At 42.6% G+C, this 19566-nt stretch overlaps 1 long non-coding RNA gene across 2 annotated transcripts in view; it reads right to left on the bottom strand.

Annotated features, from left to right (window-relative positions):
- Positions 1-144: 144 nt before the first annotated feature.
- The window catches only part of LOC144241856 (uncharacterized), a 20429-nt gene continuing 1007 nt past the window's right edge, over positions 145-19566 (bottom strand). The window contains exons 2-3 of one of the 2 annotated variants that reach the window (XR_013338218.1): positions 1554-1671; positions 145-428 (exon numbers count right to left, since the gene is read on the bottom strand). This is a non-coding gene — a long non-coding RNA (uncharacterized LOC144241856). Of the gene's footprint in view, positions 429-956; positions 1188-1553; positions 1672-19566 lie in introns of those variants that run through there. The other variant, XR_013338219.1, reaches the window with a different exon arrangement.

The following is a 19566-nucleotide window of genomic DNA, read 5'->3' as shown; positions in this document are numbered from 1 at the left end:
GCCCCTCGCGGCCCCCCCCCCCCTCCCACTGTCTCATTGCCATGTGGAAGGGCTTCTCGCATTTCTACAACTATAAGGAATTCTTACCCCTTGGGAAGTACTGATTTCCTGGGGCCGCTGAAACAAATGATCACAAAATGGGGGGTGGTTTAAAACAAGACATTTATTCTCTCACAGTTCTGGAGGCCAGAGTCAGGCTAAGAGAGGAGCCTTTCTGGAGTCTTCCAGCTGCTGCTGGCTCCAGGTGTTCCTCAGCTTCGCGGCTGCACCGCTACGGTCTCTGCCTCCCTCCATCTTCATGTGGCCTCCTCCTGTGTGTCCGTCTCCTCTGTGTGTCTCTTTAAGGACACTTGTCATTGGATTTAGGGCCCAGCTGGCTAATCCAGGATGCTCTCCTCTCAAGATCCTTAATTACATCTGCAAAGACCCTTTTCCCGAATAAGGTGACACAGATTTCATGGGGCCGCCATCCAACCCACTACGGGATCATAAACCACTTTGAGGATCTGATGAGAGCTCAGGAACTCTGAATCATGTCAAGTTCCTGGAAGCTGAGGCGGAGACAAGGGCTCTTGTAGAAGTAATTTATGGAGGGAGGGCTCCAAGAACGGGCGAGGGGAGAGCAGGCTTGGGCAGGGGACAAATGCTCAGCCAGAAGTGACTCAGCTGGAGACTAGCTCTGCCTGATCTCCCGAGATGCCTGGAGCATGAACTGCACTAGAGCTGTTCCCACCTGGAGGCAAGGGGCCTCTGTGCCCCTAGTCAGTCATCTCCCCTGGTGGGGGGCAGGTGTAGTCTCTCTGGCCGGGAACTCCCTTTAGGGCAAGGAGGGTTCAGCGAAGGAGTGGGTGGGCAGGAACACTCAGGGCAGCCCTTGGGGGTGGGTTACAGGGCTCTGGTCAAGAACCTACAACATCTACTGCAGAATGTGCGCATGCGCGCACACCCCCCCCCCCCCCCNCCTTCCCATTCAATCTCAGGGACTTCATAGACCCTTTAAAGCTTGGAATCCAGGTTAAGGACTGTGTCCACTGCTGACCTAACACTTCTAGTCACTCATGCCACCTGGCCGCCTTTCCTCCTTTCCCAGGGGAAATGACTGGTGGCGTCTGGGAGGCGGACGGAGCGCCCTGCAATCAATCCTCTGCTGACGGCGCACCGGCAGAGCATGCATCCTCCGCAGGGACCTGCTCCAGGGTAGGTGAGATCAATTCAAAGGAAAGTCCCTTTTGGCACAGCGTTCCTTTCTAATCGGCTTTTCAGTAGGAAAGCTAACAGCTCTATCTCCACCTGTCTGGCTCCTGCGTGTCTCAAGCAGTTCTGAACTCAGGCAGGGACATGAGAGAATATTTACAAACCTCCTAAGACCCCGAGGCATCTCGTCAGAGACAGTGTCCCCCTTGAAGTATGACCTGTGGGCTGGCTGCCAATTCACTGACTGCCACCTGACCCCTCGCCCCAGGACACGATCAACAGTGGCTTCCTCACTGGTAAAGCTCTCTACCAGAGCAGGCAGCTGGCCTCAGCGTGCACTGGAGATGGAGAGAACTTACATTCTGATGCCAACGCGTGTCCTCACACACCGGCACTTGGAACGGCACCGACAGAGGCAGCTGTAGTCGAACCAGGGGAGCTAATGAGACCGGTGGGCACAGCCTGAAGGGCTCTCATCTGAAACAGGGAGGACACGATAACAAGCCTAAGTTAAAGAGGCAACATCGGACTCAAAATAATGCAATGGTAACAAAAATGATTAGTGGGTCACTGTCCAGAGCCTTCGCCACCGCTGCTGTGTTGCTGGCTTGGATCCTGGAGGCCTGATCGGGATGATGGACAGGCATGAAGGCTGTCTGGGGAAGGACGCAGAGTATTTGTAGGAAAGAGAACAAGACAGAGTAGAAAGCAGAGAAGGTGGTCCAGAGGGAGGTCCTGGGAGCCAGATGCAGGAGTGAGTTCGTGGTTGGGAGCGGAACAGGGGGTTGGTGTGTTTTGGAGAGCAGCTGGGGTCTTGGGGGGAGAACTAAAAAGAGAAGGGCCCCTCACTGGCCTGGCCCCTTGGAAGGTTCTAGCGATGTGCTCTGGTTTTGTAAATTTTGAAACTTTAAGCTATTTTACCACAAATGGCCAAGACCCCTGTCTCTTTCTGCTCCATATCCACTCCTGTTGGATGGCTACACTTAGTTTAGGTGTGGTGGGCGGTTGTTGACATGACTCAGTGGCTTCTCTCATTGGGCTCTGTGCGGACAGCCAGGCTCAGAGCCTGGAGCCTGTTTCAGATTCTGTGTCTCCCTCTCTCTCTGACCCTCCCTTGCTCACACTGTCTCTCTCTCTCTCAGAAATAAAACATTAAAAAAAATTTTTTTAAATAAAATTTTTAATGTTTTTACTTATTTTTGAGAGAGACAAGAGTGTGAGCAGGGGAGGGGCACAGAGAGAGAGAGACACAGAATATGAAGCAGGCTCCAGGCTGAGCTGTCAGCACGTGGGGCTCGAACCCACGAACCGTGAGCTCATGACCTGAGCTGGAGTCAGAAGCTTAACCTGCTGAGCCACTCAGGTGCCCTATTTTCTAAAATTTCTTACAAAAATGTCCTGTTTGTTTCATAGATGCAATATGTACCTATCTGAGAATGTCTGCATGTTTTAAATTTCTCATCTTCTTGCTGTTTTCTTCAACATTGCTCCCCACCTCCCCGTTCATTTGTCTTGATCTCTGAAACTCATGTTTAGAGGCTTTTCGCTGACGTCTGCATAATCGTTGGTTGCCTGCTATGACTGAGAGGCAGGGACTAAAAAACATTTTGGAAGATCTGAGCACATCATTTTTAGGACTTTTAGATTTTGGGGTTACTGTAGGGTACTGTGTATGGGCCATTTATTGGGGAAACTCTTATGCCTGTATCTTGGGAATTGTAACTCTCCAGAAAATAACCTTTTAAAATTTTTGCATGGAGAGTAAATCTTTACAGCACCAGCTTAGTGACGAAAACAGGATGAGGACCTCAGCATTCAGTAATCACATGCTCTCTTAATCCCCATTTTCAAGATACTACTTGTGACCTTAATTTAGCCTAGTATCCCCCGTATAGACACTCTTTTGTTTTGCCTTTTCCAGAAAATAAACGTTTAGATTTCTGCTAGGATGAGAAATCTAGATTTGTGAGGAAATATGCAGGATAAACTCCAAGAAGTGGACTTGCTGGATTCAAGAGTGCATGCATTTATTTTTCCTCCTATGTACATATATATATAGATTTATTTATAAAACCCGCCCCCCACCCCTAAGGCGGGAGGAGCTGGGGCAAGTAGAAGAGGTGGAAAAGGGGCCCAGAAAAAGTGGAGGGGTGGAGAGGCATGGCTGGAAAAGGAGGGAAGAGGGTCCCTTTCCTCAAGTTAAGGGGGGCACAGGAGCTCCGCTGACAGTCATCTTGCGCCCCACTCAGATGTCCCGCTGGTGTTGGTGCCCTCCAAGGGGGTGGGTGCTGTGGGCAAGGTGAGCCTCTTGCAGGCCGGCTGGACCCGATACTTGAGGGGGGAGAGGGCCATTCCGCTGCAAGGGATAGATGTAGGCTATATCCATGAGAGTGTAGTATTCCTTCAGTGGCTCATCTTCGTACAGAACTTCCACCTTGTACTTGCTGGGCACGTCCATCTTGTTGCGAAGAAACTTGGTGAGATGCGTGACGGTCATGGCTGCTGGGCATTGCAGGAATCGGACCCCTGTCTTCTCTTTGTCCCCATCCCCATTCTCCAGAGGACCTTTCTTTTCCTCCCGGTCCCTGACAACTTCATAGAACTCGATGGAGAGGNAGAGTGTGAGCAGGGAAGGGGCAGAGAGAGAGGGAGGGAGGGGGGGAGAGAGAGAGAGAGAGAGAGAGGAACAGAGGATCCAAAGTGGGCTGACAGCAGAGAACCCGATGCAGGGCTTGAACTTATGAACTAAGAGATCGTGACCCAAGCTGAAATCAGACGCTTAACCGACTAAGCCAGCCAGGTGCCCCAAGAGTGCATACATTTTAGATTTGTTTTAGTCACTGCCGAATTATTCTTTATTGAGCTTGTATTACATACAGCACCACGAGCAATATACGAGAGTATGTTTCCTCATACCCTGTAGTCATCAAACCTTTTGACTCTGAAACAAGGTGGAAGATATTTTGTTATCTTAATTTACATTTTTCTTGTGTGAGACAGAGCATCTTCTCATAGTTGAGAGATCTATTTCCGTTTTTTCCCCTTGTTTGCTCACATAACCTTTGCCTGTTGCATTAAGGATCTGTAGGAACTCTTCACTTTTTCCAGTTTCTTGTTTGTTGAATTTGCTTATAGTGGTTTATCGGAAAGGAAAACTTTATTTTTTTTAACAAAGCACTTTTATTTTCCATGCAAAGGTGAGTCAGAGACTTTACATAAAACTGTGAGATGGGCAGCTGAGAAGGGAGTTTCCAGCGTGTGGCTTGGGCGATGCTGCCGCGGGAGCATGGCCAGGGCCCCTTCCCCTCCACAGGCTGCTTGCTGGGCCTTCTGCTTTCCCTGCCAGGGGAGAGCAACGGAGGCAGCCCCAGCCGCCACTGCGCCTGCCCTTCCCTAACTGCGCCGCTAGCGAGGCTCTGGGCCTTGCCTGAGCTTCATCAGGTCTGAGTTTGGGGGTATTAGAAACATAGGGAGAAGTAGAAGAAAATTGCCTGTGCTGAAACACACATTCCTTTATTTTTTTGTTACGGTTTTGTTTTAGAGGTAAGGGTCCCTGGAAGGCCCTTTAGGGGGACCAAAATACCATCATGGTAGTAGGGACTGTAGCAGCTACAAGTACTGAGGAAGGAAAATACTCTTCAGTGTGGTCAGACTTATTCTATGGCTTCTGCACCCTGTGTTTTATTGAGATAGACTTTTCTACATTCTGAGATTAAAAATGTCTCCCCTTATTGGTCCTATTTTCTTTTTTTTTTTTTTAAATATTTTTTATTTATTTCTAGGAGAGAGAGAGAGAGACAGCGTGAGCAGGGGAGGGTCAGAGAGAGAGGGAGTCACAGGCTGAAACAGGCTCCAGGCTCTGAGCTGGCAGTCAGCACAGAGCCCGATGCGGGGCTCGAACCCACGAACCGCGAGATCATGACCCAAGCGAAAGTCGGACGCTTAACCGACTAAGCCACCCAGGCGCCCCTATTGGTCCTATTTTCTTTATTGTATTTTAATTTTCATTCATTTGGATTTTTCCCTCAGATGGCTACCCATTTGTCCTAATCCTATTTATTGAACATTCATATTTTACTTACATATTTTAAATAATATCAACAATATTACAGGGGCATTTGGGTAGCTCAGTCAGTTGAGCATCTGACTCTTGGAATTCGAGCTCTGCATTGGGCTCTGTGCTAATAGTCTGGCTAATTCTCTCTCTCTTAAAATAAATACTTTAGAAAAAAAGTACATACAAAATTCTTGTGTATTTGGGTTTATTCTGGAAATCTTGCTCTGTTGACCTATTCATGTGCCTGCACTACAGTATTTATTAGTTTTGTCTTACCTTTTAATAGAGCTGATTCCTCATTTATTCTTTTTAGACTATTCAGAGCTCTTTATTTTTTTCTACTTGAACTCTGAAATCATCTTGTCTAGTTTCCAAACATGGTTTGGAATTTAATGGAATCACTTTAAATTTATAGGTTAATTTAGGAAGAATATTTATTATGTTGAGTCTATTCAAGGACATGGTGTGCCGTTCCACTTGTTTAGCTGTTCTTCTGAGTCCTTGTGTAGCATTTTAAAGTTTTACCATAGTGACCTTACAGTTCTTACTAAATATATTCTTTGCTGTTTTATCTTATTTATGGCTATTGTAAATGGAGCCTTCCATATACTTGCTAACTAGCTGTGGCTTGTACATATATATGAATTCTTTTATTAAGTTTCTCCATTCATTCTATTCCATTTTCTAAGCAAACAATAACATTTGCAAATAATGATAATTTTACCTTTTTCCTCCAAATGGCATATTTTGTGTATCTAAAATTCACTTTTTTAACATTTTTTTTTAATGTTTTTTATTTATTTCTAGCAGAGAGAGAGACAGCGTGAGCAGGGGAGGGTCAGAGAGAGAGGGAGTCACAGACTGAAACAGGCTCCAGAGTTTGAGCTGACAGTCAGCACAGAGCCCGACGCGGGGCTGGAACCCACGAACCGCAAGATCATGACCCGAGTGAAAGTCGGACGCTTAACCGACTAAGCCACCCAGGCGCCCCTTAACATTTATTTTTTAGAGAGAGAGAGAGAGAGAGATGGAGAGAATGAGTGGGGGAGGGGCAGAAAGAGATGGAGACAGAGGATCTGATGGGGACTCTGTGCTCACAGCAGAGAGTCTGATGTGGGGCTCGAACTCAAACTGTGAGATCATGACCTGAACTGAAGTCAGACGCTTAACCGACTGAGCCACCCAGGTGCCCCTAAAATTCACTTTAGATATTCTTTTCACCGATAGCATCTGTATAATATTTCTTAGGGCTGCTGTAATAAAGTACCACAAAGTTGGTGCCTTAAAACAGAGATTTAAGGCCTCAAAGTTCTGGGAGCCAGGGGTCTGAAGTGAAGGTGTCAGCCTGGCCATGCGCTGAAACTTCCTGTCTCTTCCCGCTTCTGGTGGTGTGCTGGCAACTCTGGGTGTCCCATAGCTTGCAGCGGCAGCACTTCTGTCACTGCCTGTGTCCCCATGAGTCTTGTGTGTCTTTTTCCTTCTTTTTTTATTATTATTTTTTATGTTTATTTTTGAGAGAGAGAGAGAGAGAGAGAGAGAGAGAGGGAGTGGGGGAGGGGCAGAGAGGGAGACAGAATCCAAAGCAGGCTCCAGGCTCTGAGGTGNGGGAGGGGCAGAGAGGGAGAAAGAATCCAAAGCAGGCTCCAGGCTCTGAGGTGTCAGCACAGAGCCCGATGCAGGGCTCAAACTCATGAACCGCGAGATCATGACCTGAGCTGAAGTCGGACGCTTAACCAACTGAGCCACCCAGGCACCCCTTTCTCCTTCTTTTTTAAATTAAATTTTAATTTTATTTATTTTGAGAGAGACAGTGACAGAGGGAGACAGAATCCCAAGCAGGCTCCACGCTATCAGTGCAAAGCCAGACACAGGGCTCGACTCCCCAAACTGTGGGATCATGACCTGAGCCAAAACTAAGAGTTGGATGTTTAACTGACAGAACCACCCAGGCACTCCTAATCTTTTACTTTTAAAAAAATATTTTAATTTATTTTTGAGACACAGAGATAGAGTATGAGTGAGTGAGGGGCAGAGAGGAGGAAACAGAGAATCTGAAGCAGGCTCCAGGCTCCAAGCTGTCAGCACACAGCCCGATGTGGGGCTCAAACCCATCAACCATGAGATCATGACCTGAGCCAAAGTCAGACACTTAACTGACTGAGCCACCAAGGCACCACTCTTTTTCCTTATTAGGATACCAGTCAAATGTTTCAGGGCCTGCCTTAAAAACATCATCTTAATTTAAATACATTTGCAAAGATGGTGATTCTACCNTAAGCCAATCACAGCATCAAACTGTTTCCCTCTTCTTTATTCATTGTGAAGACTAGAATTGATAGTAGGAGTCCACTGAATTTTCTTTGTTTTGTTTTGAAGAAGTGTCTATCAAATCCTAAAAATTTGTATATAAAATTTGGTAGGTGTATGCATTTGGGTTGAGGAATGGGTTTCAAGCTCTCATGGGGTTTCTTAATGGATCTGCTATCCCCTAAAAACTTAAAGAATAGTTTATGAAGACCAAAAAAATAATAAGCATTTATTATGTTCATTCAAAAAAATTTATAGGTCTATTAGCTTTGTTAGAATATGGATAATCATGGAGGCTATCCAAATTTAATAACTTTTTTTTAATGTTTATTCATTTTTGAGAGACAGAGAGAGACAGCATGAGTAGGGCAGGGTCAGAGAGAGAGGGAGACACAGAACTTGAAGCAGGCTTCAGGCTCCGAGCTGTCAGCACAGAGCCCGACACAAGGCTAGAACCCACGAACTGCAGATCATGATCTGAGCCGAAGTCAGATGCTTAACTGACTGAGCCACTCAGGCACCCCTAAGTTTAATAACTTTTGATTATCATATATTTATATGGTGTATTACTGTTTAGAAGGATTTTATATATACTTTGTCTTTTGAGCCTCTTCATATTACGTATATAATACTCTAATTTTTGGCACAGTAGATTCTGGGAGGTTACTCTCCAAAATTAAAAAGTGAGTAATGAAGTCAGTTCTCAAACTCCGGGCTTAACGAAACTCTATAGGTACAGGAGTCCCTGTTTATCCATGGGAGATAACATTCTAAGACCCCCAGTGTAAGCCTGAAACCGCAGAGAGTACCGAACCCTATATATACTATCTTTTTTCCTATACATACCTACCTACGTTAAGGCTTAATTATTACAAATCAGGCACAGTGAGAGATTAACAATGACAAAACAGAGCAATTATAATGAAATACTACTGTAATAAAACACGTGAATGTGCTCTCTTTCTCTCAAAATATCTTGTCGTATTGTACTCATCCTTCCTCTTTTGTGTGAGATGTGAGATGATACAATTCCCATGTGATGAGATGAAGGGAGGTTAATAACGTAGGCACTGTGATGTAGCAGGAGGCTACTCATGACCTTCTGACGAGTCAGGAGGAGGATCATCTGCTGCGGAATCACAGTTAACCGTGGCTGACTGAAACTGGAAAGCAGAACCGTGGATACTACTGTACATATAAGTTTTAACTTTTCAGAAATGAACTCCTACATACTCATCTGCAGCTTGTATTTGCTTAATATATTTTGGACATCTTTCCATGTCCGTACGAATGGCCTTATGCATTTTTTAATAATGTACTGATTTCCATAATTTATCTAGTTCTTTATTGATGAGTATTTAGGTAATTTTCAATGTTTCATTATTAAGAACAATGCTTCAGTGAAAATCTTTGTATATATAAACCTTGTACATGTGTGAGGATAAATTCCTAAGAATTGGAGTTGTTGAGTTAAATCATGTAACTATAATAGACATTTTTACAGTCACTCATAAACTGTCCTCCAAATAATATCAATTTACATTATTAATGCTTCTTAATACTTTTATAAACACCAAAAATCATAGCAATACTATCAATTTTATACCGATAACTGATATTTTCCAATGTGACAGTAAAAGTTTTAATTTGCATATCTTTCATAAGAAAAGTTAAGCATCTTGGAGTGGGGAAGTTCTTTCTAGGCAGGACAGGAAACTCAGAAGTCATACACAAAAAGCCTGAAAAATGCAGCTTTTGTGAACTGCCTGCTATGCCCTTTTTCTATTTTTTCCCTAGTGGGTTAGGTTTCCTTTCTAATTGACTTAAGTAAGTATTTGTAAGTTCAGGGATTTTATGCACTTGCCACATGTGTTACAAATCTTTTTTCCAAGTTTGTTGTTTTTTTGAATGGTATTTTGTACCATGCAAAATACAGAATAAGAATATCCTACAGCTTATTTGCTTGGAGCTATGTTTAGAAAAGCCTTCCCTATTTCAAGATCACAAATATATTTATTCAAGTAGCTTCTTTTTAGATCCTTCTGGTTAATTTTTTATATTTAAATCTTTGATCCATCTGGAGTTTATTTTGGAATAAGGAGACAAGTAGGATCCTCATAAAAAGGTATTTTTATCATAAATAGGTAGTTGGTTGTTCCAATACCTTTTATTAAATTAACCCCTATATGGAAACCAACTTGACAATAAACTATTTAAGAATAAATAAATTAATTAATTAACCCTGCCATCTTTACCATATGCCCATTCTTATCGTGGCTTAATTCTGTACTCCATTACACTGCTTTGATGTTTTCATTAAGGAGGCTTTATATTTTAATATTTGGGAGGCAAGTCCTCCCCCCAACTTACTTTTCTTTTTTACAGAATATCCCATGATTCTCAATATTCTGCCAAATGAAATTTAAATAGTTTTGACGGATTCTTTAATAGTTTATTGTCATTAGTTTACATATAACACCCAGTGCTCATCCCAACAAGTGCCCTCCTCCATGCCCCTTCCCCCTTCCCCNGGTGGTATCTCAATGTGGTTTTGATTTGTATTTCCCTGATGATGAGGGACGCTGAGCATCATTTCACGTTTCTGTTGGTCATCTGGATGTCCTCTTTGGAGAAGTGTCTGTTCAGGTCTTCTGCCCATTTCTTCACTGGATTATCTGTTTTTCGGGTGTGGAGTTTGGTGAGTTCCTTATAGATTTTGGATACCAGTCCTTTATCTGAGATGTCATTTACAATGATCTTTTCCCATTCCGTCANTCTCCCTCTGTTAAAGAGGCTGTCATTTTTCCATTGGATGTTCTTCCCCGCTTTGTCAAAGATTAGTTGGCCATACATTTGTGGGTCCAATTCTGAGTTTTCTATTCTATTCCATTGGTCTGTGTGTCTGTTTTTGTGCCAATACCATACTGTCTTGAGGATGACAGCTTTGTAGTAGAGGCTAAAGTCTGGGATGGTGATGCCTCCCGTTTTGTTTTCTTCTTCTATATTACTTTGGCTATTCAGGGTCTTTTGTGGTTCCATACAAATTTTAGGATAGTTTGTTCTAGTTTTGAGAAGAATGCTGGTGCAGTTTTGATTGGGGTTGCACTGAATATGTAGACTGCTTTGGGTAGTAATGACATTTTAACAATATTTATTCTTCCAACCCATGANGATGCTAGGACTTCCAGCACTGTGTTAAACAACAGTGGTGAGAGTGCACATCTCTGTCATGTACCTGATCTCAGGGGGAAAGCTCTCAGTTTTTCCCCATTGAGGATGATGCCAGGCCTATTTCAAGAAATTAGAAAAAGCACAAGTGCAAAATCTAACAGCACACCTAAGGAACTAGAGGGAGAGCAACAGGAGCACCCCAAACCCAGTAGGAGAAGAGAAATAATAAAACTCAGGGCAGAAATAAACGATATAGAAACCCAAAAAACAGTTGAACAGATCAACGAAACCCAGAGTTGGTTTTTTGAAAAAATAAACAAAATTGACAAACCTCTAGCCAGGCTTCTCAAAAAGAAAAGAGAGAGCACTCAAATAGACAAAATCATGAATGAAAAAGGACTTATTACNAAAAAAAAACCAAACAAAAAAAAAAAAAAAAAAAAAAGAGAACTACAGGCCAATATCCTTGATGAATACAGATGCAAACATAGCCTCAACAAGATACTTGTCGAATCCAACAGCACATAAAAAGAATTATCCACCATGATCAAGTGGGATTCATTCCTGGGTTACAGGGCTAGTTCAATATTTGCAAATCAATGTGATACATCACACTAACAAAAGAAAAGATAAAAACCGTATGATCCTGTTGATAGATGCAGAAAAAGCATTCAACAAGATACAGCATCCTTCTTAATAAAGACCCTTGAGAAAGTCGGGATAGAAGGAACTTACCTAAACATCATAAAAGCCATCTATGAGAAGCCCTCAGCTAACCACATCCTCAATGGGGAAAAACGGAAAGCTTCCCCCTGAGATCAGTTTTGACTGATTCTAAAGGTAGTTGTTTAGGTTTGAATTGCACTCAATTTGTACATTAAATCAGGAAGAGCTGGCATTTTTACAGTGTTGTGTCTTCTCACCCAAAAACAAGATGTTTTATTTAATTATTTTAGTTTCTTTACAGATTTTATAGTATTTCTCAAGTAGTTTCTGAAAACTTTCTAAGTACAGAGACATAGCACAAGCCAACCCCAGGGGGCACTGTCCACACTGCTTGCTGTCAATGAGATTAAAGACCCCCAGTTCTCTGTGTGATAGGTACTAGCAACTATACGGTTACACTATATTTTATAGTGTTATTGTAAGTGATAGTTTTGTTATATTTAAGGGGTATATGAGTTTAAATAGAATTTTTGTAATATTTAAATTTGTTACTATACTGACATGAGAAAGTTTGAATATTAATTTTATAATCTGCTACCCTGTTATACTTATTGTTTAATATGAGCTTTTCAGTTGATCCTCTTAGTTTTCCAATATATAGTCCTAGATAATTTATGACAATTTCATTTTGAACTTCTTCCTACTGCACTGGCTAGCACATTTAGCATAATATTAAATAATGGAATCATGAGGGGAGCTTGTGTCATGTCTTTTGACCTTAGGTCTAATGCTCTTTTTTGGGGTTCATATTCAATCCACTAAACAGTCCTGATCTTTTCTTATCCCAATAAACAGACCTAGAGTGCAATATTCAGTTGATAATTCTTATGCAGAATTCTCCAGAATTCAATATTCTATCCTCCTAAATTGAAATGTGACTCTAAAGAAAGATTATTTTCCAAGAGTATGTTTTGTTTTGTTTTTTGGGAGGCGGGCAGTTTGCAGAGAAGAAAGTAGACCCAGCTGGGGCTAAGGCGGTGACTGAAAAACGTGCATGCTAAATAGGTATTTACCTGAAAGCTAAACACATAAAGTAAGCAAGGGGCTGAACTACCTCCTACCCCACCACTCAAAAGAAACTAGAAGAAGAACTATCTGAAGGCACAAGTGGCGTGACCCTAAAGTGAAGTTTAACCTCGGGGTTAAGGTATGAGAAAAGAAAGCATGAACGGGCATGTTTTCAAGTATGTGAACTGCAATCATGTGTAGCTAACAATTTAGTGAGATGAGACAGAAATGTAACAAATGTCATAATAAAGTTAAGTATTAACATGATGCTAAAAGTTAAGAGAATGTTTCTCAAAGATGAGTCATTCACCTGGCAAATATACGGAATGCCTCTTGAACGCCAGTATCCAACCCAGAAACAAAATGCCGAATGAAAAGAAAGGATCCCTGTTCTCAGACAGCTTACAGTCCACTGGCAGAGGTGGATGTTATTTATATGTACAAATACGTGTGACTATATGTATGTTATTAGAAATCGTGACAAGTCTCACAAAGGAAATAACAATGCTGAGAAGATGCAAGGTGACGTAACCCAGATTTGGGGTGTTAGGAAAGCCTCTCTAGGAAAGCAGCCTTTCAGGTGGACTCTGAGGGATGACCAGGCAGAGTACAGGGCACAGCAGGCAGGGGCAATCTGCTGGGTAAGGTGTAAAGGACGAAGCAGCAGCGGAGCCCCTGTGATGAACACAGGTGAAAGGGAATCTAGTCAGTGCAAAGGCACGGAAGCACCTGCCTGACAGGTATAAGGAACTACAAGTACCGCAGCTCAGTAAGGGAACAGCAGAAATAGACACACCAGGAAGAGAAAGAAAAAGCCCACAAATATATCAGCAAGAAGAGGAGAAAACTAGAAATTCAATTTGGCACGTGTTGAACCTTTCCTACAAGTTTCATGATACAATAGGGGATTCTTCCCGTTCTAAAGAGTAGACACTGGGTCCTCCTCTCAGTAAACTCAGTCTAACTGGGTTCATAACAGAACCATAAACTCTTCTTTTAAGAGAATCTTTCGGAGAACACTCCCTACCCCATCCTAGACTAGATCTTTCTAATATCGTAAACTGTGTTTCTACTTTCCAAAAACAGTTAACTACTAAAATGAAACTTGAAGTTAACAAACTCATTTTCCTTTCTGTCACAGGCCCCCAACTGCTGTCACTGAAACCTGTGACTAGAATTACTCAGCCTTACTGGGTCCTTCTCAACAGTCCCAAAATGTCAATGAAAAAGCTCTCCGGGAAGTGAGTGCAAAGTACATCTAATCGTGTATAAGCAGCATGTTAATTTTTTCTCCTCACAGAGAGTATACCAACTTCTTCCCCCCAACCCCCGCATCTCCTTTTCTCTCTTTCCTAAGGTTCTCAGAAAAAGTCAGAAACTATAAATGAGGTTATTAAACTTGAATGTCCTTGCTCTAATCTCTAAAAAGACACAATCCACATTGTTTATTGGGCTGCTTGGAAAGCCTGTCGCTGAACCTCTAACTGGAAAAGCTTCACAATGAAAAACAAAGCTCCACAAGTTCTAGCTACAAAAAGCGATGTCCTAATTTGGGTGCAGTTCTAAGAATGCTCTAATAATTCAACTAGTTCTATGCCTGGGAGTGACAGAATGTCACAGTCTTCTGACAAATAATTCCTTCATTTTCTTCCCATATTTTCTCTTTCAGCCTGATGCTGTAGAATTTTTTTTTATTACTATGGTATGGAGCCCACTTCTGAGTCTTAGCCCTAGGGTCTAAGACAATTAAAACAGCACACATGGAGCTGTTTATGTGAGGGGATGGGAGACAGCTGTGGGTCTTTTAAGGCTGGGACTGGAGATGGGCGATAGGTGTTTTGTTTGTAATCAGAGAAAACTGCCAGCACCGCTGCGAAACTCTCAGGCAGAACTGACCCCCAGTCCCTCTTTGCTGCTACTGTCCTTGCTCAGCGCAAGTTTACGCTACATGGAAAGAGGCAGTGGTAGCAGTGCGGTGGGAGAGCTTGTCCAGGAGACAGGGTAAGACACTGTTGGAGCATGGCATCCCAGAGGAGATAAGAGGGACCTAGTACAAGAACATGTGGAGAATTTAGTTTTGAAAAGAGATACCTCCTTCTTTGATCCTTGAAGAAAAGAGTAAGAATAGATTCAGACACAGATAAAAATGCAGGTAGAACTTGGAAACTGAGGGAGGTTCATGCCTTATGGCAGAGATTCTCAAACTTTCTGGGTATTCAGAATCCTAATAGTTGTGTTTATTAGATGCTCAAACAATCTAGAAGTATTTATTTCTAATAAGGTAGTAGCAGTTTGAAAAATAAAGTGGGCACCATACAGTTTGTTCTGGTTTTGGTTTAGCAGCACATACAATTCGCCCGTTTATAAGGTGCATAGATCAGTGGTTTTTAATATATTCAGAATTGTGCCACTATCAGCTCAGTCAGTATTAGAACACTGGGGCGCTTGGGGGGCTCAGTTGGTTAAGTGTTCGACTCCTGATATTGGCTCAGGTCATGATCTCACAGTTCGTGGGATCCAGCCTTGTGTCGGGCTCTGCACTCACAGTGCGGGAGCCTGCTTGAGATTCTCTCTCGCCCCCTCTCTGCCCCTACCCCACTTGCTGTCTCTGTGTCTCTCTCAAATAAATACTTAAAATTAAAAAAAAAAAATTAGGGATGCCTGGGTGGCTCAATCAGTTAAGCGTCTGACTTCGGCTCAGGTCATAATCTCATGGTTCGTGGGTTTGAGCCCTGCATTGGCTCTGTGCAGGCAGCTTGGAGCCTGCTTCAGATTCTGTCTCCCTCTCTCTGATGCTCCCTTGCTGGCTGGCTGGTGCTCTCTCTCTCTCAAAAAATGAACATAAAATATTAGAACATTTTCATCACCCTCAAAAGAAACCCCATACACATTACCAGTCACTCCTCCTTTACCCTCCGATGCTCTAGGCAACCACTGACCCATTTTCTGTCTCTATAAACATTTCATATAAATGGAATCATGGCTATATGTGTCTGCCTTCTTTCTCTCGGCATATGTTTCCAAGGTTCATCCATGTTCCAGCTCGTATCAGTATCTTATTCCTTCTTATGGCTGGCTGCTTCACTGTGTGGATATACCATAGTTTGTTTATACAGTCATCAGTGGACATTTGTTTCGGTTTTTGGCCATTATGACTAATGCTTCAATGAATACTCATGTACAAGTTTCTGTGTGGACATGTTTTCACTTCTCTTTGAGCATATACCCAAGAGAGGAATTGCTGGGTCATACGGTAATTTAAACTTTTGAGGGATGCCAGACTATTTTCCAAGGTGCCTGGACTGTTTTTAGATTCCTACCAGCAGTATATGAGACTTTGAATTTCTCCACAAACTCCCTTTTATTGTGTGTCTTTTTTATTATAACCATCATAGTGGGTGCAAAGTGGAATCAAACTGTGGGTTTTATTTGCATTTCCCTGATGTTAAGCATCTTTTCATGTTTATGAATGGCTTACTGGCTATTTGTGTATCTTCAGAGAAATATTCAGATCCTTTGTCCATTTTTTTTTTATTTATTTCTAGCAGAGAGAGAGACAGCATGAGCAGGGGAGGGTCAGAGAGAGAGGGAGTCACAGACTGAAACAGGCTCCAGGCTCTGAGCTGGCAGTCAGCACAGAGCCCGACGCGGGGCTCGAACCCACGAACCGCGAGATCATGACCCAAGCGAAAGTCGGACGCTTTACCGACTAAGCCACCCAGGCGCCCCTCCTTTGTCCATTTTAAAGTTAGGTTGTTTTTTGAATTGTAGGACATCTATGTATACAAGTACCTTATCAGATACATGATTTGTAAATATCTTCTCGCAGTCTGGGGGTTGTTTTTTTAAAGCAGTTAAAAATTTATTTTCAATGTTTTATTTATTTCTGAGAGAGAGCGAGTGAGCAAGGAAGGGTCAGAGAGAGAGACACAGAATCTGAAACAGGCTCCAGGCTCTGAGCTAGCTGTCAGCACAGAGCTTGACACAGAACTCATGAACTATGAGATTATGACCTGAGCTGAAGTTAGACTAGGTCACACAGACACCCCTATTTTTTCTAGTTTTGAGTTAAAAAAAAAGTTTGCTCCACTTGAATTGCTATTCTTCCCCTTTTGGTATAGTTTAGAAACAGGTATGTTATTTTATTTCTCTTATGAGACCTGAATTCAAATTTTATTTCTGCTAATACCTAACTCTAGGGTAGTAACTTGGACAAGTCATTTCATTACTCTCTTAGTTTTCATACTTGTAAGAAGAGAATAATAGTACCCACTTTGTAAAGTTATGTATGAAAACAAGAGCATGTGTGAGTTCTTAGCATAATGACCACATAGTAGGCTCCCACAAAGAGTGCTGATTTGAAGACTTTCAAGGATCTTTAAAAAGCACTTTTATTTCAAGATGTGTGAAGTATTAAGTATTATATTTACTTCATAACGATTATTGAATGAAGAACAGATGTGTTGTACAAGATCAATTTGTAGCAAAACATATCGTAATTTAGTAATCTTGACTGTGTCAGTTTTACCATTCTGCAGATCTGAGTAAGAAAAGAAGACGGTATGTGAAGGACACTATGTTATGTGATGTTTCCCCAATTTCTTTCCAAGTCCCATAATGGTCTTATGGAGTTATAATGTGGTAAGAGTAAGTTCAACCGACAAGATAAATTGGAGATTGGTTACTCTACATGAGTCAGTAAAAGGTTAAATGTGATTCCTAAAGACACCTGTCAATGCCTATTTCTTTTCCTAAAGTCACTGTGGCAAACACTCTCCTCAGTTTAAAAACAAACATGCTTTTCATGGATTAAATCTCTGAATCTGAAAAATAATGACAAATTTGACCTAAAGTGAATATTCTGTATTAATTACATCGCACACATGCATGCATGCGCACACACACACAGCATGCTTTAAGACACCAACAAATACTCCTCTTCCTCCACCCACCGAACCTCCAGGACTGTCCCAATGTTCACACTCACTGTCTTGGTGATGGTACCCAGGCTTTAAACACCACCTTTCAGCTAATGACTGCCAAGTACATGTCAGCAGCTCAGACCTGTCTCCAGACTTGATTATTCAATTGCCTCCTAGACACTTCCCTTAAATGTTTAGCAGACATCTCATACCCAGCGTGTTCAAAACTGAACTCCTGAGCTTCTTGAAACCTGCACCCCTGTAGCCTTCTCATTTCAGTTAAATGGCATTTCCATTCTCCAGTTGCTCATGCTTACCTTGGAGTGATTCTGGACTCCATTTCTTCCAGAAATCACATATACTCTGTTGGCTTTACCTTTAGAATATGTCTAGGATTCTCTAACCTCTCTTAATCTCAACTACTACCATTGCTCTTGGCCAGATTACTACAATTAGCCTCCAAAGTGACCTCCCCCTTCCACTCTTGCTTTCCTTGGTCTACTCTCAAAACAGCAACAGGGGTGCCTGGGGGGCTCAGTCGGTTAAGTGACTGACTTCGGCTCAAGTCATGATCTCATGGTTCGTGGGTTTGAGCCCCACATCAGGCTCTGTGCTGACAGCTAGCTCAGAGCCTGGAGCCTTTTCGCATTCTGTGTCTGTCTGTCTCTCTCTCTCTCTCTCTCCCCCCGCATTCTGTGTCTCTCTCTCTCTCTCTCTGATCCTCCCGTGCTCACGCTGTCTCTCTCTTTCTCTCAGAAGTAAACAAAACATTAAAAAAAACCAGCAACAGATTTTTTTTTTTTTTTAAGAGAGCGAGCAAGTGAGCAAGCTCGGGGAAGGGGCAGAGAGACAGGGGGAGAATCCCAAGCAGACTCTGTGCTATCAGCACAAAGCCTGATGTGGGCTTGGAGTCACGAACCATGAGATCATGACTTGAGACGAAGTTGAACACTTAACCAACTGAGCCCCCCAGGCACGCCTGTGGTTTTTAGGCTTGAAGAGGAGACATCACTAGTTCTTGAAGACCGGAGTATGAAGAGGAAAGGAAGGGCTTTCTAAGCAGAAGACCGAGCTATGGGTGAAGGCAGAGGTTGGACTGTAATGGGGGATTTGTGTGATACGTAAGAATAGACTGTGAATTGTGTGGTGTGTGACTTGATACAGTCATTGACACGAGAATATGACATCTAAAGCTTTGTTTTAGGAAAACTGGGCAGCTGTTTGTAAATGGAGAAAAGTTAAGAAAAAATGTAAAATTAGGAACTCCTTTGAAGCCATTATCTAATAATTCAAGTTTGAGGCACTGACAAAATTTAGAGACAGATGAATCTGAGGCACAAATGCATTCAGAAATGCCTGGCTTGAAAGTGAAGATCAGAAATGATCTTTATTTAGGTTAGGCCCGGTTATATAAATTTGGGCGTTATTGACTGAATCCTTCAGCGCGCGTGGGGGCAACTACAAGAGGAAAAAAATGCTAACAGATTATTCAAAGGCTCTGAATGGCACAAAGGGGACAGCCTATTATTATTGTGACAATAAAATATGTTGAACTTCTATAGAATAAAGACAGAATACCTGAGGCACACAGATATAGTTGAGGTTAACTAAGGTTAACTGAAGGCTAATGAGATTTTTTTGGTCTTAATTTTTGCTTGCTGAGCTTCTTCCTCCCCCCCCCCCAAAGTGTTCTTCTTACTCCCCCTTGATAACTGGGGAACACAGCTGAATTATTTTAGAGGATTCAGGATGTCACCATCCCTCAAGGTGATCATCATAAGTACGTACTTTTAATGCAAAATCACAGTTATAGGAAACTGGATAAATCCACGGTGACCACGGTGCACATCCTGATATTTTGAGACTCGTGACAACGATTTGACTTTCAGAGAAAGGCAGACAGCACCCAATGACGACCCAAGCTCCCAGGGGTCTATCACACAAGCCGGGTCTTGCTCCCGCGTTTTCTTGCCAACGCGCACGCAGGACGCTGGGCGCCAGGGTCAGATGCATTATTACGTCATCGGCACGGTTTCCGCCGGCATCTCCTCGCTCCGGGATACGGACGACGTGTGCGACCGAGGCCCCTTCGCGGGCTAATTTTGCGACCCTCCAGTTCTGACTTGAATTTAAAGAAATACTTCATTCCTGGCGTAAAACCGATCTTTCTAACCCCGTTCT

The sequence above is a fragment of the Crocuta crocuta genome, unplaced genomic scaffold, assembly GCF_008692635.1.
Source record: "Crocuta crocuta isolate KB4526 unplaced genomic scaffold, BGI_CrCroc_1.0 scaffold8, whole genome shotgun sequence".
In the NCBI taxonomy this organism is placed as follows: Eukaryota; Metazoa; Chordata; class Mammalia; order Carnivora; family Hyaenidae; genus Crocuta; species Crocuta crocuta.
The sequence above is the reverse complement of the archived record's forward strand: the minus strand, read 5'-3'. Positions and strand labels throughout refer to the sequence as shown.